This window comes from Falco cherrug, chromosome 16 (assembly GCF_023634085.1).
Source record: "Falco cherrug isolate bFalChe1 chromosome 16, bFalChe1.pri, whole genome shotgun sequence".
In the NCBI taxonomy this organism is placed as follows: Eukaryota; Metazoa; Chordata; class Aves; order Falconiformes; family Falconidae; genus Falco; species Falco cherrug.
The window spans coordinates 4,085,272-4,110,752 of NC_073712.1; the positions used below are offsets into that span (position 1 = coordinate 4,085,272).

The 25,481-nt window shown below is 52.5% G+C and overlaps 2 long non-coding RNA genes across 3 annotated transcripts; one reads left to right on the plus strand and one right to left on the minus strand.

Annotated features, from left to right (window-relative positions):
* Nucleotides 1-1,338: 1,338 nt before the first annotated feature.
* LOC106631668 (uncharacterized) lies at nucleotides 1,339-23,603 on the minus strand. Its single transcript, XR_008735370.1, has 3 exons — nucleotides 23,334-23,603; nucleotides 3,096-3,376; nucleotides 1,339-3,010 (listed from the first exon to the last, which is right to left on the minus strand). It is a non-coding gene; the product is annotated as an uncharacterized LOC106631668 (long non-coding RNA).
* On the plus strand, nucleotides 8,310-24,375 carry LOC129737470 (uncharacterized). 2 transcript variants are annotated; one of them, XR_008735369.1, is made up of 2 exons: nucleotides 8,310-23,091; nucleotides 23,619-24,375. It is a non-coding gene; the product is annotated as an uncharacterized LOC129737470 (long non-coding RNA). The 2 variants fall into 2 exon arrangements; XR_008735368.1 differs by having other exon boundaries at nucleotides 24,151-24,375.
* The last annotated feature ends 1,106 nt before the right edge of the window (nucleotides 24,376-25,481 follow it).

Consider the following 25,481-nt stretch of genomic DNA (forward strand, 5'->3'; position numbering starts at 1 on the left):
ATTTGGGGTGGTTTGGATTAATCCTAAATTAGGGGGGGTCAGGGAAGGAGGGAAGGTGACAACATGGCAAGGGCAGGGTACGGCGTGGGGCACGGGGGAGGACACAAACCATTCAAGGGGGACTTTTGCAGCATTTCCACTCCATTTCCGGGGCTGGCATGAAGGATGCTCTGGCATCAGGATGACCCAGCAGGCAGCTCCTTGGGGGGGGGGGGGGGGGGGGGGGGAAAGGAGCCAAGACCATGGAAGAGATGCTGCCAGGTCCTGGCAGCCCCATGGCTGGGTGTGGTGGGAGGAGGAGAAGGTGTTAACCATCAGCTGTGGTCAGTTGGGTTAAAATCATGGGATTTGTGGGGTTTATAAGGTCTGGCTGCTGCATTAGCCCCACCTGCCTGGTTCCTCTACCCCTGGGGCTTGTTTCCCATTGGGGAGAGGAATGTGCCTGCTGCTGGTTGAGGGAGAGGAGGTTGCTTAGCTCCCGTTCCTGAAGCTGACCTGAATATGGTGAGTTGGAAGGACTGGGGTACGCATACACGCCATCCTGGGGGATGTGCAGCTGGGGCTGTAATGCTGGTAGGACGGGCTAGCTGCCAAGTATGCTCTCTGGGTGCTTGGGCTGAAAGTGTTCTTCTCCCACAGCGTCCCAGGTGTTGGCAGGGACCCACCTTTCTCAGCCACTCTTCACCAAGGCAAGGTGCCTGCCCCTCCTTGCCACTGCAGCCAGTGATGGCATTGCTGCCAGAAGGGCTGCCCTGCCGAGATGCGCTGCGGGATCCTGGCCAGTGCGTTAGCTGGGTGCCCCAGACATCCGTACTTAGGAGCTCAGCCAGCCTGCTAACCCCCCTCCTGGGCAGGGGCTGCCCTTCCCTTGTACCAGCAAGGATCGGCGTGACGGTGAGTACTGCCTCGGCAGCTTTCTGAGCCCTAGTTGTGATTTATTGGAGACAAGGCGAGGGGTTAGTGGAGCCTGGAAGTCCCCATCTTCTGTGGCTGGTATCAAGGGTTACAAACACACTTATAGCAAGGACCATCCAAGGTAGAGGGAAGCCCAAGCTGCAGCCCTTGAGCTGGCTGAGGGTGAGGAAGCAGGTTAGGGCTTGGTGGTAGGATCTGTGCTGACAGCCAGAACGGATGGTCTCCGCTGCCTGGCCAACCCGATCTGCCCTACATTCTCATCGTGCCCTGGCCGTGGCTTCCCTTTCACGCTCAGGGTTTTGGTCAAATGGAGAATCTGTCCAGTGACACACAGTCAGGAATGCTGGCCACCCCTCTAGAGGTCCCAATTCACCAGCCAAGCTGGCTCCAAGGCAGTAAAAAGACGCTGTTTTAAAAAAATCAAACCAAGTTTATTTTCACAAGAGAATCTCTCCAGTAATTCACGGCTCCCAGCTCGCACAGTTTCACTGCTTGTGACTCTCTCGGTGGGAAGGGCGGGGGGGGGGGGGGATGAACTGGTTTCACTTGGGGGACACAGGATGAGTTCTTTACTAGGGGATACCTCTTACAGACGAAGTGGATATACCGCTCTGTTCCCATGCTTGTGGTGCTATTTTGGTACCTTCCAAGCAATTTGTGGGTAGGAGCCCTGCCCCTTAGCAAGCAGCTTGAGGATAATAATGCATCTAAGAGGACTAAGCTGTAGTTTCGCACAGCAAGTTGCCAGGACGGCTGAAGAGCCAGATTTATGGAGAGAGGACTGCATTCCTTCGCCGCTAGACACTGCGGCATCCCCACCCACCAGCTGTTGCCCAGCCTGAGGAAGTCATGTCCCAGCCCTGCTGCATCTGCGCCCCAGCCCAAGAAGCGGAGAAGCCTTAAGCTGCTTCATTCTGGGGAGTCCCATGGCCCAAGCAATCAGGTCTGGGTCTCGCTCTGTGTTTGGTCAGGGTGAAATTTCAGGCCTCCAATTTGTTTTTGCAGCTCGCTTCCTCCCGGTTCATCTGAGAAGGTGTCCTCTGCTTGCCCTCACGCCCCAATGTCTCAGATCTCACGCTTCTCCCTAACAGTGGGATGGCAGTGATAACGGCCTGAGATGTCCTCCAGCCCTGATCGTGTCACAGCTCCGCTTATGGTCCTGATCCTACTTACTTTTGAATATGGCAGAGGAATAGTCCCATCTGCTCCTAAGAGAAGAAATAACAACTCCCTGACCCTTGTCAAGCACCAGAGCTCTGCAGCGTTCTGTCTTCTCGTATGCCTGTTGTCAGATGACAGTGCTACCTGCCTGGGAGAACCCAGAAAGATTAGGACTTGCTCCCTTTGGATCACATCTCTTCCCCACCTGTCTCCCCTCTAGGACAGGGTGTTAGTCTGAAACATTGGCTTATTCTGTGCAAAAACACAGGAGCCCTAATGTCCTTGCCAGGATTTGCATATAAGTGAGTTAGGCTGATACGGATTATCAAGTCAGAAAGAACCACCCTCTACCATGGGAGAGCTGGGAAGTTGTCCAAAACAGAATGTGTTTCCTGAGTAGGGGCCAAACAGCCAAATCTGATCAGCTCCCAAGGCTTTGAGTCCACGGGCTAAGCTTGCTCTTGGAGCCAGTTCTTAACCCAGACTTCAGAACTGGGCACAACAAACTTAAAATCGCAAGCTCAGATCAATCTGCTTTGTACCAAAGTATCTACTCCCCTCCAGGCTTGAGGGAAGACCGGAAAAGAACGGCATGCTTAAAACCTCTACAACGTGAGCCCATCTTCCGGAGAAAAAAAAAAAAAAAAAAAAAAAAAGACTAGAACGGAACACTAGGAGCTGATGCACCAACTCATTTCATTGTTTTTCTTGCACCCATTAAAGAGAGGTTCAGTTTTCTGTAAGGAGGTGGCTCCACACTCATACGGCTGAGGCACAGAGCGGTCCCTGGAAGAATGCAATCCTTGATGCTGTAAGAGAAGACCACTGCGCTGTTCAACAACACCATGCTGTGTTTTAGGATCCTCAACAGAAAGAACTGATGATGCCTCAGGAGCTCCGTGGCTGAGCCAGTCCTCCAAGTGGTTTTGCTGCTCTTTAAGGAAGGCAATAGACTGTATAGTTATCACCTGAAATGGGATAAAATCCCTCCCACCAAACTATACAACCTACTACCTCACCTCCACAGAGCAGTACGGAGGCCTTGGTGACTCGCGGCTGCACCGCTGGCTTTGCATTACTTGCACCACCTGCCTCCGTGCTTGGTGTAGAAGTAGATGATGAGAACCGAAGACCTGACTGTCTCCTTAGGAAAGACAGTAGATTGTATAGTTAGCTCAAAGGGAGGACCGCACTCCACAACTATTCAATCTACTACCTCAGCCTCAAGGACAGCTTGGCACCATGGCAGTCCAAAGGCAATGAGATGATCCGTATCCAGGCATCGGCTACTCTGCAGCCCCTGTGAAGAGAAATGCATGAAAATTCATCGGACTTCATGATGTTAGGGAAAAGGAGTCTCGTACTCAACCTTGTCCTGGAGCCCTCTCTCCTTTTTTAAACCTCCTTCAGTCCACTTGGACTATACTTTACCCTTGGCAACCACACTGGCCGCAGACTTTATGTACCCAAGGGCTTACGGAAGCAGCAGCCCTCCCCTTTGAACCCAGGGCCATACGTGCAGGTAGCATGGCCCTGTGAGACTGCAGTAACACCAAGTAACACACAGCAGCTGGGCTGACCTCACCTCTTGAACACACAGCCTATCTAGAACAAACCTGCCAGACCAGATAAGAGAATCCATCAATTTAGCTGCTATGTACTCCAGGGAATTGAGCAGATTAGAAATAACTGAGTACAAGGAAGCTTTTAGGCTGCAAATGGAATGGTATCGAGTACATCAAGGCAGATCTTATTTCCTAAACAAATGAGTGCAACATGCAGGCTCGGTGTCCCTTTAATGCTGTAGCGCAGCCAGGCAATATTACCATGGATCTGAGACGGACTGGCTTCCCCCCAAGCCTTTGGCTCACCTTCTGAGACTTTCTCCTTCTCTGTACACCCAAATACAGATGCAAGGTATTAAGCTGGTAGTTTAAAAGAAACGTGTGAGGTTCTTTTTGCAATGAGAAAGAATTCCCCTTGATGATTAAAGCCAGCCGTAAGTACCAGGGAGCCACCAGCAGCCCATGGAGGGCTTCCCATGAGAGCTCAGCGGGAGGTGTCCCCAGCCCCCCCAAAGGCTGCCCAGTGCGGCGGTGGGAGAGGCTGGGGCTAAGGCAAGTGTCCCCAAAGGGACGATGGCTGCCTGATGCTTTGTTCTTCCCCAGCTAACGGGCAACAGCCTAAATAAGCGAGATTCCCAAAGGCTTGGCGAACTGTGGCTGCCGGGGTCCTTGAGGTGAGAGTTTAGGGTGTATATCTTCGCAGCAAGGTTTGGAAAGTGTCCCTTTTCCTTTGCAGAGCTGTCCACAAGTCCTTCTCACTGGTGTTCAACACCGTCCAGGTAATTCTCTTAATTTCCTCTGACAAACTCAGCCTCCACAAAGGATGCCCTACTGTGCCAGGCCATCTGGCCCAGGCCTGTCCCGGTGTGAAGGGCTATAAAAGTCAAAAAATCCATGTTGCAGGACTGATTCCTATAGCATCGAAGGACCCAGCCCATCCACGGTGCCAAGTACCGTGCATCCCAAACAGCCTTCCAATGGGAAATATTATTCTCCCTGTTTTATTGGCACAGAAAGGGATGCGCAGAGGTTGCACATTCCTCCTCCTCACACGCAACACCAGCCAGAGCTTCACCAAGGTTACAGTCGGGCTCAAAGGTCCATCCAGTCTGTCACAGGCCACTCTGCCTCCTTGGGGACAGAAGTATGAGTTTAGTCTAAAGCGTTTCAGCTTCCCAAGAATTAAACTAGTGCCACAGGCACCAACCAGAAGGGATTGTGGTGGCAAGAAAGCCAGCGGTCGCTGCAGTGGTAAAGGGCTGGGGAGGTGGGGTGGCCTGGATGGTGGCATCAGGTGATGCATGTAGCAGAGAAAGCTCATCATCTCCTAAAAGACTCTTGGCAACTGACTTGGAGGAGCAGTTATTCCTGATTCCCAAGCTGGTGATTGATATTCCTTTAAACATATAAGCAAGATGTATGGGCCAGGCATTTAAAAGGTCACTTTTGATACCATTGCAGAGAATAGGCGTTTGGACCAATCTCAAACTGTGGGTGGGAAATTACATTAAATATTTCCTAGTTCACATAAATCTAATTATACATGGGGGGGGTGGTGGAGGTGGAATTCCTCCTGACTTCTATAAGTAACCCTGAAAACAGGAGATTTAATTGTAATAATTGTCTTAATGAGCATACGTTTTGGGAATACCCAGACGCTGACTCTGCAATCCCGATCTTGCCAGGGTCTGTGAAGAAACGAGTCAAATGGGAGAATTTAGAAACACTGCACCTGGTAAGGATCACCATGACCATCCTACCCTTGGTGTCACTGTCACACTTGTTTGTGCTAGGTGCTATACAAATTGCAACGACAGCAAGCCCCTCTCCTGGATGGCTTTGTGGTCTAAACCATCAAGACAGAGGATGGGGAAAGAAGGAGAAGCAGAGAGGTGACCAAATTTGCCAAAGATGACGCAGCAAACCCATGGTGACACTGGTACCAGCCTTGGGAAGTCCTGCTCCAGACCCTGGTCGCACTGCCAGGGCAATGGTTTGTCTGGACCAACCTAACCAGGTTAGCACAGGTCACTACCCACCTCTCCCGACTGTCTTTGACAGGGAAAAAGTGATGTTCCATTTTAATATCTGCAGGAGAACCACAGACCCTGGGAGAGAGATCACACACATACTGGGTAACAGTGCAATGGTAGAACCCCACTGAGGTTTTGTGAGGCGTTACGAATTAGTCATATATCCACGCAGCCATAAGATTTGTGCAAACTGTGTCTACCAAGATTCTCAGCAAAAATAATCCCATGGCAATCGCCAAAGTGAGCTGCGTTCCAGCTCTGCCCTGCTTTCCAGACACGGAGCCTTCCCTTCTAGCGTATTGCTGCCGGAACATTGGATTGCAAGGGCCGGAATGGGATGTAGATATGCAAAATTCCAGATCAAATCGCCAACAGGGTCTGTAGGAGCCAGAAGCCTGTACCCCAAAGCCTCTCACTGCCTTCTACGTTATTTAAGCTCAGATTTTGAAGATGTTTGGATAGTTGACTGCTAGGAACCGGACCTCTGAAAAACACCATTTTCTGTGCAGACCTTAAGGTAGTGGCATGGCAATCTTCCCTTTCCGGATTCATACGAATCCTTCAAAATTACCCAGATTTTATTTTAGTGAAAATAAAATTTTCACTAAAAAATAAAATTTTCATGAAAAAAAAAAAGGCCTTTGTGAGAGCCTGCAGGAAGGTGCCCATGCTCAGAGCGTGCCACCGCTCAGTCCAGCTGCCTAGAAGTGCTTGGAGGCTTGGAGAAAACTGGCAGGGGAAGGATTAATACGTTTTTTTCACAGCCAGATCCTCTAGGCTGGCAAAAAACTGGCATTTCCCATCCAGCTTTCAGATTAATTTTTGGGAGGGAGGTGAAGCACAACTGATCCTCAGCGAGCGGGGCTTGCGGCCTGGCCCAGCAGCCCCCCAGCAGACAACCCCAGCTGATGCCTCCCAAAATTTCAAAGCATCTGCAGACCGAAGATGCCCAAGCACGGCCAAGTCTCTGCCTTTAAAGCCGGGAGGCACTGAGCCTGGAGAGTAGCTGGAAAGGCTCCGAAGCTTTGAGGAGCTGATCTGGTTTATTAAGGAGCACTGAATGCAATGGAGGAGGGGGGAGGAGGAAACCGTAAAACAACAAAGTCACTCCTTGAAAAGCAGACACTGCTTTCAGCCTTTGTATAGCCCCAGTCCCGTGTGTCGGTGCCAAAACGTGCTGGGGACAGGCAGGGCTTCTCAGTGGGAAACCAGGGCCCCAAGTCTCCGAGAGGCTTTTCAGGCTCCTGGAGCATGGGCTGCGCTGGGGCAGAACCGGCCCCAGCCGATGCCAAGCTGCCTGCAGCCCGCCGGCTGCACTGGCACAAAATGGCTGACGGGCAGCCATTTTGTTTCCTTAGCTTTGCCAGTAGGGAAGCCGGTCATGCCTTCATCTCCTCGCCTCGCCGCCTTGCTGGAGTGGGAAAACAAAAAGCAAACATGCAAAAGGGGGAAAAAAAAAACAAAAACAAAAACCAAAACCAACTGAAAAAGCTCTACCAAACCCAAACAAAAAGAAGCGAGGAAGGTCTGCAATTGCTCCCCGATGTTGCCGCCATGTAGGGTGCCATTTAGAGCCGTGCAACTACTGGCCGGCAGCAAGGAGCCCGCTCGCAGAAAAAGCAGCAGACGGAGCAAAAAAACATCTTGAACGCACCCTGCGCTACTGGAAAGCAAAAAAAAAAAAAAAAAATAAAAAAACATTTGCCAAACCAGCCACGAGGACAAGTTGCTTTTAACTTCTCACAGGCCAGGCGAACCTCTCGGAAAAGCAAGGCCGGCCGTCTTCCCAGTCACCCCGTCCCAGAGCCGATATTAAAAGATCACGCTTTGAAAGCGTTAATCAAAGGTGCTGAGAAGAGGGAAACGGAAGTGGAAGTAAAAATACTTAAAGTTCATTCCTGCAACAGCCCCCGTCTCCCAGCAATGCTTTTCCTCCATGCTCTTTTAATGACGTAGGTCGTATTTTATACCAGTATTATCGTAGCATTTATTATTAAACAATTAGCAGGTATCTTAATAAATAGCTACTCCTCTGTTAGGGGTTGTCTCAAGTCCTATCAGATGTTTATAAACACCTAGATCACTATTAATGAATCTCATACTGTTATCTGTAATACAGGCATTTGTAACCTGCTTGTTACACTACTTATCTTTTATTAACCCTTGATAAATCCATTATTAAAGGTGGCCACAAAGGTAACGGTTTTTCTAAACGTTCCTGTATTGTCTTTGTAAATTAGCATATAATTTCCACTCTCCTGAAGGAAAAAAAACCCACCCAGAATTTTCGTCATAAAAGTAAAACAGGCGGTATTGATATTTCATAGAATAATTCCTCTGAAACACTAAAAATCAAGAGATATAAGAGAAAAAATACCTTTCTGGTTTATTTTTACCTGCTTCATACTCGATTCTAAAGGTTCACTTAAATACCTAAAGCAAGCAGATCCTTTCCTGTGATATAAAACGCTTCCATTAATACTGTTTTATTTCTCGATGTTCAGTTCCAAAGCTGCTAGCGCAAGGTGTGCAGGTAACGTCCAGCCCGAATGTAGATTTTGTCCAAAATATTTAATTTGCAATGCGAACCCCCAGCCCAGCACCCACCCCTACAGCCCCGGCCCCAGGACCACCGTCACCTGTGTAATTCTCTACATTGTCCATTTGTAAGCAAGGCAAGCAGATATGGAGGCAAATACCTTTCTGTGCAAGAAAAGCGATTTCACCTCTTTCTGCTCTCCTTCCCAGCTCCTCTCTGAAAGTGTCTGCTTCTCTCCAGGTGTCTGGGCAGCCCCTCAAGGAAAGGTAGGACGATCGCTCCAACACCGATGCCTTATCAGAGCCCAATCCCCCCCATGCCACAGGGACAGAGATCTGCTCCTCCAAGCATCCGTGAACGAAGAGACGTGACTACTAACTCCAAGACATCCAGGCTACTGAAGGAAATGCAGAATCACTTTTTTTTTAAAAAAAAAAAAATAATAATAAAAAAAAAATATCGCCTTTATTTGGCGCATGGTTCTGGTATTTTTGCCATGCTTCTGCACAAAATTGTATGGTAACGTCACCAAGTTCCCTTAAACTTTCAAGGCATGTTACTGTTGATGGCGTCTCTGTTGTGTATCACACCTTAACGTGTGCAGGATACACACGCTGGTGCAGTAAACAGCTTGTTATCACAGCACAGCTCCGTCCTCGTAAGAAAAGCAAGGGCTTAAAAAGCCAAGAACAGCTATTCCTTTTAATATTTAAATTAAGATTTTTGTATTCCTGAGATGAAAACTCTCAAGGAAAGAAGGCAATAAACGAAAGAAAAATCCCTAAAAAAAAATAAAATCCTCCGTATCACGTCAGCTAAATCCGAGTGCTGCCAGATCAGTGGTAAGGTCAGATATCATATTCACCAAAAACAAGAGGACACACAACAGGTTAAAATGCTACCGTCCGGCAATGACCAGCTCTAATCATACCAAGCCGATGTGTAAAACCATCCGCCCGTCCAAAAACAAATTAGACAACAGTGCTCTCTGGTACTTTATAAATACAGAAGAAAGGAGGGCTGTTTTATTGAATATAGCGAACAAACCTTTCCGTCCGGCTATACCGTGCAGCCCTGCGACTCTGCGTGCACCGAGTAGCCTTATGCTGCTAATACAAAAGCTCAGTTTGGCAATTCCAGGCATTTTCAGTGTTCAACATACGCCAAAACTACCCACTCTCTGCCTCTGACTTTGGTCTCGTTCCAAAAGGTCCTTTTTTTTTTTTTTTTTTTTTTCTCTTTTCTCTCTCTCTCTCTCGCTACTGCCGGTGCCACGTAGAGACAGGAGAGTTGGGCTCGAACATGGCCGCAGCCTCCAAAAAAGAGCCAAGTCCCAGCGTCCTGGCTTTCCCCTTCCAGACGGAAAACAAAATGGCCATGCAGCAGCCATTTTGTTTGCTGCGGGATGGGAGGGAGAAGGGAAGGGAGGGGAGACGCAGGCCAGGCGGGAGTGCGCAGGGAGGATGGGGGGGGAGAGGGAGGGAGAGGGGAGGGCATCCATTCGGCAGGAACCCAAAAGCTCCGCAGTGATGCCCGGGCGCGCCCTGCCTTCCTCCCGCCGGGGCTGAGCGGCCCTATCCAGCCCCGCAGCAGGACCGAGGTGGAAGGACAGACATGGGGTCGGCTTTTCCAGCCTTCCCAGGGCTAAGCTCGAGTTGTCTGGCCGGACAGGGGTTACGCTGCCTTCCCCGGGCATGGCCACTGCCACGGGCAGGCTCCTGCCCCGCCGCTGCCGGCCCCGCAGGGCTTGGGCGCTGTGAGAGCTCCCACCGGGAGCCAGGCAGGCGAGCGGAAACCAACGCGGTAACGTCAAACTCCTGAACTTCCCTGTGCAGGAAACGGTGTAAATAACACCCGCGGGGAGGGGGGAGGAACCCGGCGCGGGCCTCGGGACGGCGGCTCGGTGGCAGCATGGCCCCTACCACCCAGAGCCAAATGGCACCTGCAGCCACGAGGCCCCGGGGAGGAGCGAGCCCAGGTTCCCTCGCTCGCTGCCTCAGCATGGCCGAGGCCGGCGCAGGGCTGGTCTGCGACGACACCTCTTGGCTCCACGGGTCTGCCCCTGCCCCTCTGAGCACGGCGGGAGGAGCGGAGGGCCGGGCGGGCAGGGGAGGATGGGGCTGAGCCTCCCCCCAGCCCTGCCTCGCACCTGCGAAGCACCTCGCCAGCTCCACTTCTAGCTGTCCTTCTGCCCTTCCATGGACCAACGACGACGCTGCCCGTCCAGGCAGCGCCTACGGCTCGAGATGCCGGAGCAGCACCTCACCCGACCCACTTCTCCCCAAAGGGAGAGAGTTCCGGGTTAGCAGCCAGCCTCACTGAAGCCAACAAGCCACAGAGATGAATCCCACCCTTCACCACAAAGGTTAAGCCCTTCCAGTGCTGACCAAAACCAGACAAGAGGTTTTTAGAGCAAGGCAAGCACCTCGTGACCTTGTGCGAGAGCACCCGGCACGGCAAGACCCTTAGGAGCACGTGAATCAAACACCCACTGGGATTTCCACTTCTGTAGGTGAGGCAAGCGGTGAAAATCAGGACTATTCCCAGCACTTAGGATGGGTAAGAGTTGCCAGTTACGAGCCCCATCCCCTAAGGATGCAGGGAACTGGAAATGCCAAAACCTAGCACAGTTTTGAAGCTGCTACAGATCTGGTAGGAAAATCCTACAAGGAAGGTTGTTAATTGAACAAGGCACTTTGTGGCATATTCATGTGGGATAAATTTAAGCACTGGAGGCTGGACCTGCTAAGCTTTATCTAGTCAGTGGGGAGGGCAATTTCTCTGCAGAGTAGTTTGGAGCAGAAACATAATGCCAACATCTTGAATTATCCTGCAAAGAACCCAAAAATCTTTAGGGTTTTTTTAATAACCACTACTCCTCAGTGTCTGATCCTCACTGCATCCTTCTGCAAAGTAACCTAAGATCTCCAGGTGAAAATTGTTATTGCTTAGTAATTTGCTGTGATTGATTAGCCTTATTAAAGTGGTCCTGAAAAGAAGCATCAGCTGTAACAAACTCTCAAGTACCTGCCCATCCTCACTTCTCATACGGGCTCAGGGAGGAGCCGTCTGATCTCAAAGGTGGGTTTGTGCACTTTGTATTAACCTTGTAGTTTGGGAATTTTGAAGGTATTTGAGAGCTCCAGGTATGGTTTGTTGCAGTAGGGTTTGGGAAGGCAAGGCTCGCTCGGAGCCCCTAGCTTTCACATTGAAAGACTTTTGCATTTTTCCTGCATTACTCTGCCGGGAGACACGTCGAGGCAGCCTGCGGAGCAAAGGGCTATATCGCCCGCAGCCACAGATCAAGAAATGGTCACATGCAGCATATCGGTTTGAAGCTAGGAATGAGAAACAATTTCAGCTGCCCTGGCACCACTGCTCTCTTCTAGAAAAAACCCTGACAAACTGAGGAACTTTATTTTTATCCTTATTCTAAGTTAAAACTTATTACGAAAAAGGCGGGACAAGCTACATCTGCAAGATGAGGTGGTTTGCTTTTCCCAGTAAGAGGGCCCCCCGACCAGCTGGGCAGCACCTTTGTGGTGGGTCCTGAGATAGAGCAGGAGGATTAGGGATGTGCGTGGGGCTGGGATTGCTGGAGGCATTAATAGCCCCCACAAAATTGCATATAGCCTCTCGGCGCTAGTTGGTTATTCAATGTATTTCAGCCAAATGGGGGGTGGGGGTGCATGGGGTGAAAGATGGGAATAAGAAGAATAACAAAGAGGGTTTGTGTGCTTGGGAGGCTTATTAGTGCAGAGCGGACGGTGTCTGACCACATGAGCAAGGGAAAGCGAACGCGAACGCACAGGTTTTGCGGACCTGGGTTACTGACAGAGCTGAGACGGTTTGTGTTAGGAGAAGGAGGTGTGAATGTGATGAAAATGCTGGAGCTTCACAAAGGGTAAGGGTGCTGAGCAGGGGGGATATTTCTGTAGCCTCCAGTCGGGGTTGTTGTGGGCTTAGTAAACTGGTGGTAGATTAAGATGTGGCTGTGAAAGGACTCCCTTCCACAGGACGGGTCACTCGCTGGTGATGCTTTCTGCTTTCACGTGCTGCTGCTGTGGCATCACTGGAGCTTTCATTCAAGGCACACCCTTGATATTGCTCTTCAAGCTTCCAGTGTTGTGAAGAGCTTACTGCCTGGGCAACAACCAGTTGAAAACCAAGAGCAAAGGATTGTTAAGGCACGTGGGCCCCTACTTCAGCCCCAGGAAACCCTTCCTCAGGGGTGAATCATGGAATGAGGGAGTTGGTTCTCATTCTTCCACACACATATACTTGCTGCCAAGGGTTGTCATTTGATAGTAGGTAGAGCAAAGCATGCTGTCTGACTTCAGATCAGCGCTGGGTGGGGAGAACAAGACTCCCATTTCTGTTTGTGATCAGGACTTGTGAAAAAGGGGTCTGTGATGCTGTCATGGGTCTTGCAAGCCAAAGAAACCCATCCTTTAGCTCTGTTTTTTTCCTACCACATTGTACGGCGGTGGAAATCAGCTGCTTATCGTCATGTGTTTGAGTTGGTGGACTTCCTCAACATCAAAGCTTCCCCTCTGGCTGTTTGCTGGAGCCTCTTCAGGTCTTATCCTTCTGGTCTGCTCCTATCCCAGCAAGTCCGTACAAACGCAGCCCTGCTGCCAACCCTCACATGCTCTCTCCTCCTTGTGCTGGCTGTTTTGCTTCTGGTTCATGAAATTTAGAGTGGATAAAAATGTGAGTTAAGAAGCAAAGGGGGGTTATTCATTTGCTGGTAAGAAGAACTTTCCTTGTGAATGAGGATAAACGGTATTAGCTTTTTTTCCCTTAGCTGGTGCAAGCTGTGGGTGAACCAAACTGCCTTCTCTGGGTATTTGGATGGATTGTTTTCTTCTCCAGGTTTGTCCAGCTGTACCTTTCCTCACTGGGCCTGAGGACTCTCTTGGGAGTCTTTAGGACTCCTCTGCTTCTGTCTCAGGGGAATTATATACATAAGGCAGCAGCAGCAGCGACAAAATAATTTAGGAAGAAAAAACCCAGACTTCACAGCTGCGTTGCTGAGCTTGTGCATCCATTCTTAGTGAGTCACTTTGCCTGTTTCCTCCTTTGGGAGATAGATAGTCCCTACCTGGGATGCTGAGAAGGTTAATTAGTTAATGTATTAATTAAGTGAATGTACTTTGAACAACGGAATTGCCTGAGGCAGTAGATCCCATGAAGGTCTGAGTCCAACGCTGGCTTTGACAAGGTTGGGCTCCCAGCTCTTACCAGCCGAGACACCTTGCCCTCAGCCAGAAAAGAATTGAACTTACATGCATTACTCATTCTGTTGCCACAGCACATCTGAAGCACAAATTGCCGGGGTCCATCCAAGCTCTTTCCTGCCTGCTTCTCCCACCAAGGATGAAGATACGGCTGCCTCTCTTCTCACAAACACAGCTTTGGGGCTCCAGAGCAAGGAAATGGGAAATCCAGGCTAGGGTTTTTGACAGCATTGCTAGTCTTCTTGGTATGTGCCCAGCCATCTGGTTGTGACCCATATCCCACCTCGCTCTGGGGGACTGCACGCACCCGAGGCAGTTTCTCTTCTCTCCTCAAGAAGACGGGTGGTGGTAGAGAACACTCTGCCTGCTGAAGTGAGAGGCAGCTTCGCTTTCCACCCCGCTGGGACCCATCCCAAACTGGATTTGGAGCTGCAGCTGCAATGAATCCTGCAAGTCAAACCCTTTTAGACTTTGGCCAGTCCTGAGCTCATCCAAAGGCTGTTTCATGCAGCTTCAAGCACCTTATGTGTCTGTGGAGGCAACTGAACAGTAAAGTCAAACCCTGTAGCAGAGGCTATGACCTAGTTCTGAAAGGATCCAACAAAGATGTAACTGCCAGAGCTGATGGGGGTTGTTTGCCTTGCTCGGGCGTGAATGCAGCAACCCATCCAGACCCTGTGCTTCATCAGGGTGCCAAAAGTTGCCCCTTAAGAATGTGAGACTGTTCCCTCGTCATCCTGTGTGGGCTAGATGGAAGACAAATTGTGACAATTTTGACCGCTCAGAAAACTGAGATGGAGTTTGATTTCCAAATGTGAAACAAAATTCTCCTCCCGCATCAGTTCTGCAAGCTCTGAAACTCTCCGGGTTCAGCTGGGTTCCTCCCCAGCTGGAAAGGAAAGCGCAAGGCAACGTCACAGCTATTTCTTCTGTCTCACATGTATACAATGCAAAGACCTAATCTTTAGAAGCTGAAAATCATAATTAGGCAGGCAAGAACCTACAGTCTGAAAAATGCATCCCTCTTTCTAGCCTAGCCTGAGGTGTGTATTGTATTAGGCTCTTAAAGGGCTGATTTTCAGAGTTGCATTTTCAGAAATGAACTGCTGCCGAAAGCAGACCCCCTGAAATAAGCAAGATTAGCAAATGTTCCCATCTCCAGCAGTTCTGACGATGCCACCAGCAGACAGATTTTCATCACCCTTTCGGCTGAGCCCTTCTGGAACTGTGGACATATTTTTCCACAGGCTGAGCTCTTTACAAAACACCCCTTTTTCCAACACAGAAATATACAGATTCCTAATTGCAGCCAAGTTTGACCACAGATACCATCACACAGATCCATCTCTTTTCCCTCTTTGTTGATGCAAAAATGCCTTGGAGAAATAATAGCAATATGTCTTTGCTAACTGATGGTGTTGTGTTGGCTTTGACCCATCAGTTGATTGGCCATCCTCAACTGTCATTTCCTAAACCCAATGTTTTTCTGCTTGTTTATCTTCCCTGGCCTTGTTTGCACACAGCCACCACCCAAAAACCTCGCTCTGTCCAGGGAGTAGGATTTATCACTTCTGTTTCAGTAGCAGCAGAACACAGAACAATGTAGGGCCTATGCAAACAAGTACTGCTGTTTTCTTTTGCTTTTCATTTATTCCTCAGCGGTAAATCAGTGCATTCCAAACCAAACAAAAATCGGAAGATTTAGGACCCGAAGAGCAGTCCAGAGCAATATAATAGGGGTTGAAGACAGGTTGCATTTAGAAGTTAAGCAACAAGTAGCCCTTGACAGGAAATGAAATATTTAATCTGTGATGCGTACCTCAAATTGTTTCTGGCCGCTAATGATGTTTTGGCACTCTGCAAATGGCAGGAGCTCAGGTGCCTGGGTCACTTAACGCTACACACAGGAGAGATCTGGGCTGAGCACATAAACTGCTCCAGGCAGGGACCATCTTTATCTACTAAGGACAGCACTTAGTAGAATGGATCCCTCAAGACATTCCCACAACCAAATGTGACACCAGTAAGAGCTAATATAAGCGCAGTCTGACACAGTTGGAACATACAGGACACCAGGACTGGGAATTACAACCCTTCGATTTTGTCCTGACTCTGTCACCAAGCTTTGACCTTTCAGAAGACCCTAAAGGACCGTGCAAGCTTGAGCTGCGGCATTATGAAAAAGAATTGATCCACACACCAGCTCCTCCTTTGACTTCGTTTCAGCCCAAGCCAGGCACATCGGCCTGGCATTTGCAAGCCAGTGCAGGGCTGCCATGTGTTTTTTGCACAGATGGACAAGACTGCCGAGGAAAAGATAGTGGAACAAATCCTGAGGATCCTGCACGAGCACCTACCAACTCCAACCAGTGTTCTTACAGAGCCGGACTGAAAGCCCAGTCCCTTCCGTGGCCACGTGGGGACTGTATAGCCTGTACTCAAGGTCCCACATGATGAACAAGACTTGACAAGCCTGGCAGCAAAACATAATCCACCTTTACCTGCTTGCAGTAAAGTTGAGCTCGGATGAGCAGGCAGCGCCTGGAAAGCTGAGCTTATCGGTGCGTTACAAAGATCCCTTTGAACTTCTGTTCAAAGCCCTTTGGAGAAGACACCTGCCTGCCTTCCAAAGAGGCTTTTCCTGGGGTTGATGCTGCTGTTTGCAGCAATCCTGGCCGGTTTGTTGGCTGCAGCTCTCCCGGGGCTCCCTCCAGCCTGACCTACGCTGCTGAGCCCGGTGGGGAGAGGGAGCAGACGCCGTCACGGCATCCACAGCTCGGAGCAAGCCTTGTTCTCAGCCTGCCTGAAGTGGCCGTGGCAGACGTGGATAAAAACAGTACCCGGGAGGCATCTGCCTGCAACGGGGCATGCACTGTTGATGCGCAAGGATGAACAGATGGGTTGATTACACAGGGAGAAATGGACACTAATCGTATCCAGATCCACCAGCTGCAGGATTTCCTCCTGAGTGCTAAAGTACAGGAAGCCCTTACCTGCTTCGTTATCCTGTCTCTGTTCATTAGCCCTTCCCCCGCCCTGGGAACCACATCTCAGCTAATCCCCTGGGCAGGGGAGGGCCCAGGCTGCAAAGCTGAGATCCAGATGGGAACTCCACAGTGCTCAGGCACGGCTGGATCCAGCCCCAGGTCAGGCCCTATCCTGGCTGTCAGCTCCAGCCCAGCCAGGCTCCGCCGGCTCAAGTTTCCCTACTCTGGGAGCTTGTGGCCGGACTCTCTTTTGCCGCCACCTCTCTGAACAGCTGGGAAGATTTTGGGACTAAGAGAGAGTTGTGCAACAAAGACAAGCGCTGGGGCTCGGCACATCGTGCACCTCCACGTCTCTGCTGGGATGCAGCCGCTTCTGGGGTGGAGCCCCGTGTGTGTCGAACAGCCGGGGAGCAAAGGAGCTTTTGCAGATTTAAAACAGCAGAGGCGATCCCCCAGCAGGCTGTAGGATGACTGGCTGGGCTGAACTGGGAGGTGACGTTGGGGACCTTATCTGTATTCTTATTTCTGGGAGACTGAAACATGAGGTTTCATCACCTGCTTGGCTTTTGTGCAGTGCCAGCTTGGAGAAAGGAGCGAGACCCTCCTAGACCCCTTTATCCTCTGTGTACCCAGCTCTCTTTGGCCGCAGCGATGTGCTCCCAAGGCAGCGCAGCTGGAGGGATGATCCCCGGCGTCCTCCCTGTGGGGCTGCTCAGCTCTTAGCCCAATCCTTCTCCCACACTGTGTAGAAATTCAAGCTGTCGAGGACGCTGGTATCGGCACCCACCCTGACTGTTGGTGGAGTCTCCACGTGAGGACCACAGCCTGCTTGACAGATGTTATAACCCGAACTGTTGCTCTGAGTTGGGCTTTTTGGGACCCTCTCCTCGCACACCCAGGGTGCCTCCACTCCTGGCTCTCGGGCTTCTGTTGTCAAACTCGGTGCAAGTAAATTAGCTGGCTCCCATTCTGCTGCCGGCTCCTAAGCCATCCTGGCTCCACACGCTGGGATGCCACGTGCCGCCCCGGTGACCTCCATTCCCCTCGGCAGAGCCGGTGCCCAGTGCCGAGCAAGCCAAGACTGCAGGAGAGGAGAACCACTCCCTGAATTCTTGGTGTTACTCCCAGAACCTCCCTGCCCAGCCGAAGCTGCTTCAGGTCCCTACGCCTGGCACTAAAATATCAGCACGGGCCATCCCACAAATTCAATCCAGACCCTGGAGGTCCTGACTGAACTGTTGACCAAGTCAAAGGTGGCTGTGGCTGCCCCACGGAGCCCTCGGGCTGGGAGGAGGAGGAGGCAGCACAGCGCTTGCCATGGACTTGCATGTGAGGAGAAACCTCCTGCCTGGTCCTGCATAGGCCAGGGCTGCTCTGGGATGCACAGCCATCTCCCTTTGGCTGGTCCTCAGTCCCCAAGCCCACCAGGACAGTGAAGCTGATGTGCTGGCAGCAGCCACAGGACAGAACAGCACTGGTGGGAATGAGCCGGAGAGGTGCTTGCAAAGCCACCACCACCCCAGTCTGGCTACGGTCCTCCTGAAACCACTGGCTGTCACACACCGGGCAATATTTGATCATCATCATCATCACGATAATGTAATACATACCTCTTAGACTCCACAGACCTCACTTTATGCAGCATGTACCCTTTTCTGGGCTACTTCTTTTACATTTTCTGTGGCCAGGACTACCTCGTGAGCGACCCTAGTGTGCCAAACCCAGCACACATTAGCCCTGCGTACCTATCTCATGGGCTTTCCAACTGCAAAGCCAGACAGCACAGCTCAGTGCCCATGAGCAACCCTACAATAACAAACCGGCTGCCTCGCTTTGTCCTCCCAGTCCTCACCTTTCGCAGCAGCCAAGTAACATCAAAGATAAACAGTAGCTACGAGCAACTCCACAATAACAAGCCGGTACCACAGAAAAAAAGTGGAGGGAAATTAAGGAATGAAAGAGGTGGTGGAGAAAGGAAGAAGAAAACAAACAAAAAAACAAAAAAAACCCAACCAAACATAAAAAACCTTCAGGAAGGAAAACAAATGATATTGAGTTCTTCTGAGGACCACTTCTGGGATGGTGAATCAGACCTGGGTACCTCTGGCCACTGCATGTACCCCATGGTGCATGAAGCTGCTAGCATCGGCTCTCCCTTGGATGTGTTCCTACAAGGATCCTGTTAAATTTGTGCCCCAAAATTGGAACAATTAGTGGAAAGGCTGAGGATGGAGCCCACAAAGGCTAAATTCAATCTCCCTGCCTTTTTATCCCCTCTTTCCCCACTAGAAGTGGCCACTGGAGTGGTGAAGCTAATGACATGGATGGTCCAGCATGGGGGAAGCTGGTCGCCTCGGGTCTGGCCTGTGGAGACACAAAGCCCAGCATTTTCTACAACTGTAAATTAGGCGATTTTCACCAGTGCGAGTTTTGCTGAGTTTTCTATGTTTGTTTGGGTTTTTTTTTTTAAAAAAAAAAAAAAAAGCAAAAAGGAAATCACAATCCAAACTCTGCCTTGGCCAAACATGGCCCTTTTAAGGAAAGGAAATTTCCCAGAGCCACCCTCAACAAACCTGGAGGCCCGATCCTGCTCTCAGGAATGCCAGTGCAAATCCAGAGTGGCTCTGCTGACTGCTGGGGGGGCTACAGCAGCTGGATGAGGCTCGAGCCATGGAGAAAAGCCCCTGACCCCCCGCCTGGAGATGGAGCAGAGCTCTCACCAGAGCAGCCCGAGAGCAAACTCGGGATTCAAAGGCAATGAACAGCAGAAAGATCCAACTCCCAATTTCAAGAATTTGTCCTTTTTTGCTCAGCCATGTTCTAGAAGCACAAGCCCTATTTTGCTGTGAGCTGTGTGGAATAAAACAGCTGCGTCCCTTGGCTGGATGGCTCTTCTAGGGGTGCCAGATGTTTTGCTTAGGACACGTCAGAAGTGTCTTGCTTGAGTTCAGACTTTCTCTCCTCTCGGGCTGCCCGCTGCAAAGCCCACTGGAGCTTCAGTGTTTTGTTGTTTGTTTTTTTTTTTATATCCATCCTCTACCAGCTTTTCCCAGGGAAGCAACAGGGACTGGGAGCGAACTGGGAAAGGTCTGGTGTCACCCCAGCCCCTGTCTGTATAAATAAACTGTAAGGAGAAAGCTGGAGTGAGGTGCAAAACACTTGTGCTGCCTTCTCACTGGCACAAAGGGTCTGGCTGTAGAGCCGGGTGTAATCACGCTCCGCTGAAGAGGGCATCCCAACACATTTGGGGGGGTCAGACCCCATGAATGACCGCCTGCCGCCAGCTCCCACAGCATGGGAGTTTTGGCTTCCAAACCAACGGGGGAGAAGGGTATTGTGAACCCCCCGTACGGCTGCGCCGAATGGCATGCCAGCAAGCGGCAAGCTTCAGAGCCAGACCCCGGCATCCCGGCCACCAAACCTGGGTACCCGAGACCACCCAGCTCGCTGCAGGGCCGTGGAGATGCACAACGCTCAGGACAGCATCTCTAAGAGGCAAGGGGCAGGTGAGGCAATTTTGGGGGTGTCCCTGGAGCAGGGCCGAGACAGCCAGCGCGGGCTGGTGGGTCACAGAGGCAAAGTAGCGCTGGGGCATTGGGGTGCATTGTGGCCGGTTCAAAGGCTTTACTGTAGGGTCACGCATTGCTCGCTGGAAGAGGTTTTTTTTTTCCGAGAAGGGAGAAGGAGGGGGAACGCTGGGGTGGGGGGTGGGAAGTGGAGGAAAAATTTGGTGAAGGAGGAGGGGCAGCTCTCATGGCTCCCGAGCGCTTGCGAAGTGCACGGCGGCTGGGAAGAAGGACCCTGCCCTGCAAACAAGCTGCTTTTGTTGTGTCCCAAACGGGCCTAAATTAAGTTTGACAGAAAGAGGGCAGATGCGCCAGGGCCAAACCCCTGGGCTCGGTTATGGCCGGGCAGAGCCCGAGAGCTTCGGCGCGGCAGTGCCAAATCTCGGCCGGGTGTGAGGGGAGAGGCGCGAACCTCCACGAGGCAGGAGGTGCTGGGCGGCCGCAAGCAGCCCCATTAATCATCCCGATGCCTTCGCAAGGCAGCTTCCTCCCAGGAACGCCTGGCTCAGTCCGTGTCCAAATCCTAAAGGCCGCCATCGCTCTGAGAAGAGCTGCCGCCAGCGCGTTCCCTCAGCCGGCTTCGCCCACGGGGGCCAGCAGAGCCCCCCACCCTGCTCCTGGGCATCTCCCCAGCCCTGCCGCCCGCCCTGGCACGCCGTGCCAGCGTGGAAAACGAGCCAGCTTCTAAACAGTTAACGCTGACAAAACGCTTGAGTTCCCTCCTTCCCGAATCCTCCTGGTGTAATTCACCCCCCCAAAATGAAATAAAATTATCCTCCTCCTCTGACCTCACCCGGGCATCCTCCCTCCCTCCCATCCTCCCTCTCCCTCCTTCCACCCTTCCCGTGCCCCCACCCTGCACTGGCACGGCCGGCTGGGAGCACGCGTGCCCGCCGCTCTGCTCGGAGCTCCCACCACGTTAGCTGCGGCTGCCATGTTGAATTGCAAATCCGACATGATTCGACATATTTTTTCCTACCTCGGTGGTGCCCGGTGGGGAACTAAAGAAGCACCCGCACGACACGCACCCAGCCCTGGGTGGCTCTCGGGGACGTCCCGGGTGGCCGTGTGAGGGCAGGGAGAGAAATCACCCTCCTAGTTCTCCTCCAAACGCCCTGTACGTAGGGTCCTGCCTATCTGCTATACATCCCTCTCTATAGGAGACCGATTTTAAAGTCGGATGTTTTAGCACCAAGGGCCGGAGGACTCGACAGGAAAGGGTTTCGGGGAGAAGGCAGGTTACAGCAACAACAAAGCGACTGAGCAACTGGAGGAACAAAACATTATTTCAAATCAAAGGCAAAAAAAAAAAAACCAAAAAAAAAACCCAACCGCACGAACAAAAAAAGGAAAAAAAAAAAAAAGAAAAAAAAAAAAGACACCCAAAATTAAGAGTGAGGTTCGATTTCGTACCAAGGCAGCAAGAGAGACGCACCGTGGAAGAGAGTGGTTTTGTTGTTGAGTGGTGGCTGGATTTAGCTCCGCTTATCCGGACAATCATCGGGGAAGGATCCTTTTCCGAGAAAGGCCAGTTTGAGTGAGACAGCTTTTTTTTTTCCCTTCTCTCGCTCGCTCTCTCCCCTTTCCTTCTCCTCGCAGCTCAACGCCAAGAAATGGGCGGTGCCTAGATGCCAGGCTCCATCCGAACGAGACACCCAAGGCCAACGGAGGCTGGCACAAAGGCGAGCTGGCAGGAATTCCTGCACTCGGAGCCGCGCACCCGCGGGACGAGCTGCCACCTCCCAAAAAATCAACCTCCGACACCGCCCGCTCCGGGAAGTTGTCCCGTTGGGCTTGAAAATGCCCCACCAGGCTCAAGCACGGGGAGGGGGCGGGGGGGAAAAGGACAAGGGGAAGCAAAAAAATATAAAGCCAAAGCCAAGACCTTCATTTGCACCAATGCAGGTTAAACAAAAGGCCTGGGGAGGTGGATTTTTCTTTTTTCCGGCCCCCCAGGCTCCTTCTCCCGCCTGCTCGTCCCCCTCCTCCCTCCTCACACCCTCCATCACCGGCTCCCTCGCCCACTGCCCCAACGTCCAGGCAGAAACGAGCCCTGGGCTCCCTCCTTCCTGGTTTTAGCACGACAGGAGGCGGCGGGTCCTTGAATAGGAACACACACCCAACGCGAGAGGCATCCGATGGGGGGGAAGGAAAAAAAAAGGACAAAAAAAAAAAAATACATATATATACACACAAACAACAACCCACCCGCCATGGAGGAAGGTTGGGAGCAGTCGCCGCCAAGGGTGGCGGATTAGGGGTGGTTTGGGTGCCAGGGGGTATTTTTGGCCTTTTTTTTTTTTTGCTGTCCAAGCACCTGGGTTGTGCCCCTTGTAAAAGGGGAGTCGCAACGGGTTGGGGAAGGGACCAGGGAGAGGAGGGGGGGTGGGGGTGGCCGGGGTTGGTAGCGCTGCTGGGGAGATGCCAAAAAAACAAAACAAAACACGTTTTCATTTTGTCTGCACCAGCCTGGGCGCAGGCGAGCGCGGGAGAGAGGGAGGGAGAGGGAGGCGCACGCCAGAAAGCCGCCGCGCTCAGACGCGGGCCTGCGGCCACGTCCCTCCGCAGCCGCCCCGGCAGCCGCTCCCGCTCCCTCGTCCCCCTCTCCCTGCCCACCCGGCTTCGCCTGCCAAGTCCGAGTTGGCACGGCTCCCCCGGCTGCGCCGAACAAAGCCGTCACCCATCCCCGAGCCAGCGCTGACAGTAAGCAAAGTGACAGGCGCATCTTCCGCATGTTAATCCAAACAGCGAGAAGGCGAACGAGCAGCGGAGGCCCCCCCCTTACCATGCATGCACACCCCCCCGCCGCCACCGCCGGCCCACGCACCCCACCCTTGGCACCCATCGGCCTCGTGCGGGGATGGCGAGGCCCCCGCCGGCGGGAGCACCGAAGCCTCCCTGTCGGCGAGGTTTAAATCGAGCCGAAGCCCCGCTCGGCGGGCAAACGAGGCCACTCGGCATCTGCTGTACCTGTTCCCGCTGCCTTCATCTCGCCTTGGAACCGTGACAAGAGCGCACTCGCCTCTGGTGGGCTCTCAAAGCCGCGGGTCTGTAACCCTTTGCAGGAAGTTGGCACCGATCCCAGGTAGGACTTTACTCCCCGGCTCTCGCTCTCTCCCCCCACCTCCGCCTCCCGCTCCCTCCCCTCCGCTCCCCCACCCATCCTGTCCCTTGGGCCCCTCTCCCGTCCCCCAAAACACCACCCGGCCCCCCACTCCCCCTCCACCGGCTCGCCCGCCTCGTCGGCCATGGAGGCAACACAGGGGGCGGCCGAAGGCTGCTGGGCGCCCGCCGAGCCCCGCGCACCCGCCGCTCTGGCACACATACCCTTTAAGGATGACCTGGGCAAGACAGAGAACAACAACTTCCTGCTCCGGCTCCCTAAAACGCCTGTTTCCACGCAGGGGTTAGGCGGCGCGGCGAGACGGGGGGAGCTGGGAGGAGGTTTGGGGGTTTGTCGTCATTGAACCATGCTTTTTTTTTTTTTTTTTTTGCCTTTTTTTTGGTTGCCTTTTCTTTTTTTTTGCCTTTTTTCTCTTTTTTTTTTTGCCTTTTCCCTTTTTTTCTGGCTTTTTTCCTTTTTTTTTCTTTTTTTTTTTTTTGGAAACATAGATTTTTGCCCGGCAGCCCAAACCCAACGCGAAGGGAAAGGGGGGGAAGAGAAATCAAATGGGAAGAGAATAGCTCCAAGTCGGCAGGACAATGCACGGGAAACGGGGAGATTAGCGTAGCTCTCAAAATCCATCGTGCCCGCCCCGTTTCTGAACCGTTCGCCCCCGTGCCTCGTCTTTTTTAATTCTCCCAGCTCCTGAATTATTCCAGTCCACGAGCGGGAGGGGAGCGCACAGTCCGGAGTCCCTCGGAGCTGCCAAGAGCATTGCAACAGGAAAGAAAGAAAGCGAGAGAGGGAGAGCCAGGCAGAGCCCTCACAATCGAGCAGCGAGAAGAGCAAGGAGAAATTAACATCCAATTAGTGCCGTGTTTAACGAGGGAGACAGAGGCGGCTGTTGTTTTATTGCCCTGTTCTTTTCAGGCGCATCTGACAGGCAGCAGGGAAGGCACCCCTGCTCCAAGTGACGTCATCATATTTTATTTTTTAATTATTTTTTCCCCCCCTTTTTCCCCCCGTCTTTCCTCCTCCAAGTTTCGCAGAGACAATCTCGGCAACTCGGCCAGGGAAATTCAGGACTTTCTCGCATTCGAGCCACCGGTTCCCCCTCCGCCTCCGGCCTCCTTCCCCGCCCCGTCCACCGACACCAACCCCGGAAAAACAAACGCGCCAACCCACCCCAAAGTCTTTGTTCTTCCAAAAAAAAAAAAAAAAAAGGAGGAGGAAAAAAAAAAAATAATAAACGTTGGGATCACAGAGCTGGAGGGAGCCCGGAGGAGGTTTCTCCGCGTGCGTGTCGGAGTGCGTGCGTGCGGCTGTCCCCTCTCCCGTCCCTCTCCCCAGACGGCTTGCTCACCTTGTAAAACTTTGCGGCATGTGACGCTGCTCCGGCCTCCTCTGGCAGCCTGACAAGAGCCGCGTCGCCCAGCCGCAGAGCGCAGGCGGCTTTTAAGGGAGAAACTCCATTCCTAAAGAGCGGAGAATTAACACGTTTGCAGCAAGGGACGGTGCCTGGGACAACGGCCGCGATGCGGACCCTCGCCGTGCCGGCCCTGCCGTCGGGTCGCAGAAGAGGGAGAGGAGCCGAATCAAAAGCCGGGGAGACTTTTCCCCCCCTTTCCCAGCTCGCCGGGCCTCCTGCTTCTCCCACGGGATGGGGGAGCCCAGCGCCATGCGAGCGGCGAGGGGGGCGTGGGGGCCAGGGCGCCCACCGGGGAAGGCATCGCGGCCAACGCCGGCCAGCCTGTCTGCCACCTCCTTCCCCCAAGGGTCTCCTTGGGGTGGGATAAAACGCCGCCAGCTCCCCCCGGGAGCACTGCCATCCCAGGAGGGGACAGGGTGGCTCAGTTTGGGGGCATTGGAGGGAGTTTCCCCCCAAAATCAGGCCCGTGGCAGGCCAGGGGCAGCGTGGAAAGCGGCTTCCCCAGCTCTTCGCCTCCTCTCACCAGCCACCGGTGACGGACGGAGCCGCCGCTGCCAGCGTGGCAGTGGCAGGTCAGGCCGCCGCGCCGGGCTCTCCCGCCATGCCCTTCGTGGCCTTTTCTCCTTGTTTCCAGCCGGGATTTCCCTTGTCCAAGGGGGAGGAATCCAGTGGGATCCACCTCCCTCCAGCTTCAGGCAAAGGCCACCCCAGGGTCCGGGGCCACCACGCTGAGGATGTGGCCCGGGACGAGGCCACTGTGCCGCTGGCGCCTGGGGCTGGTCCAAGTCCCCACCCTGAGCATTTCCCGGCACCAGCCTGTCCCACCCCCCCGGCGGCAGGATCTCCTCCATGAGGGTTATTATTTTATATCTATATGTTTTTTAAAGAATGATTTGTCTACGTGGAGCTGGGCACTGTGGGAGAACAGCGCAAACAGCCTTAT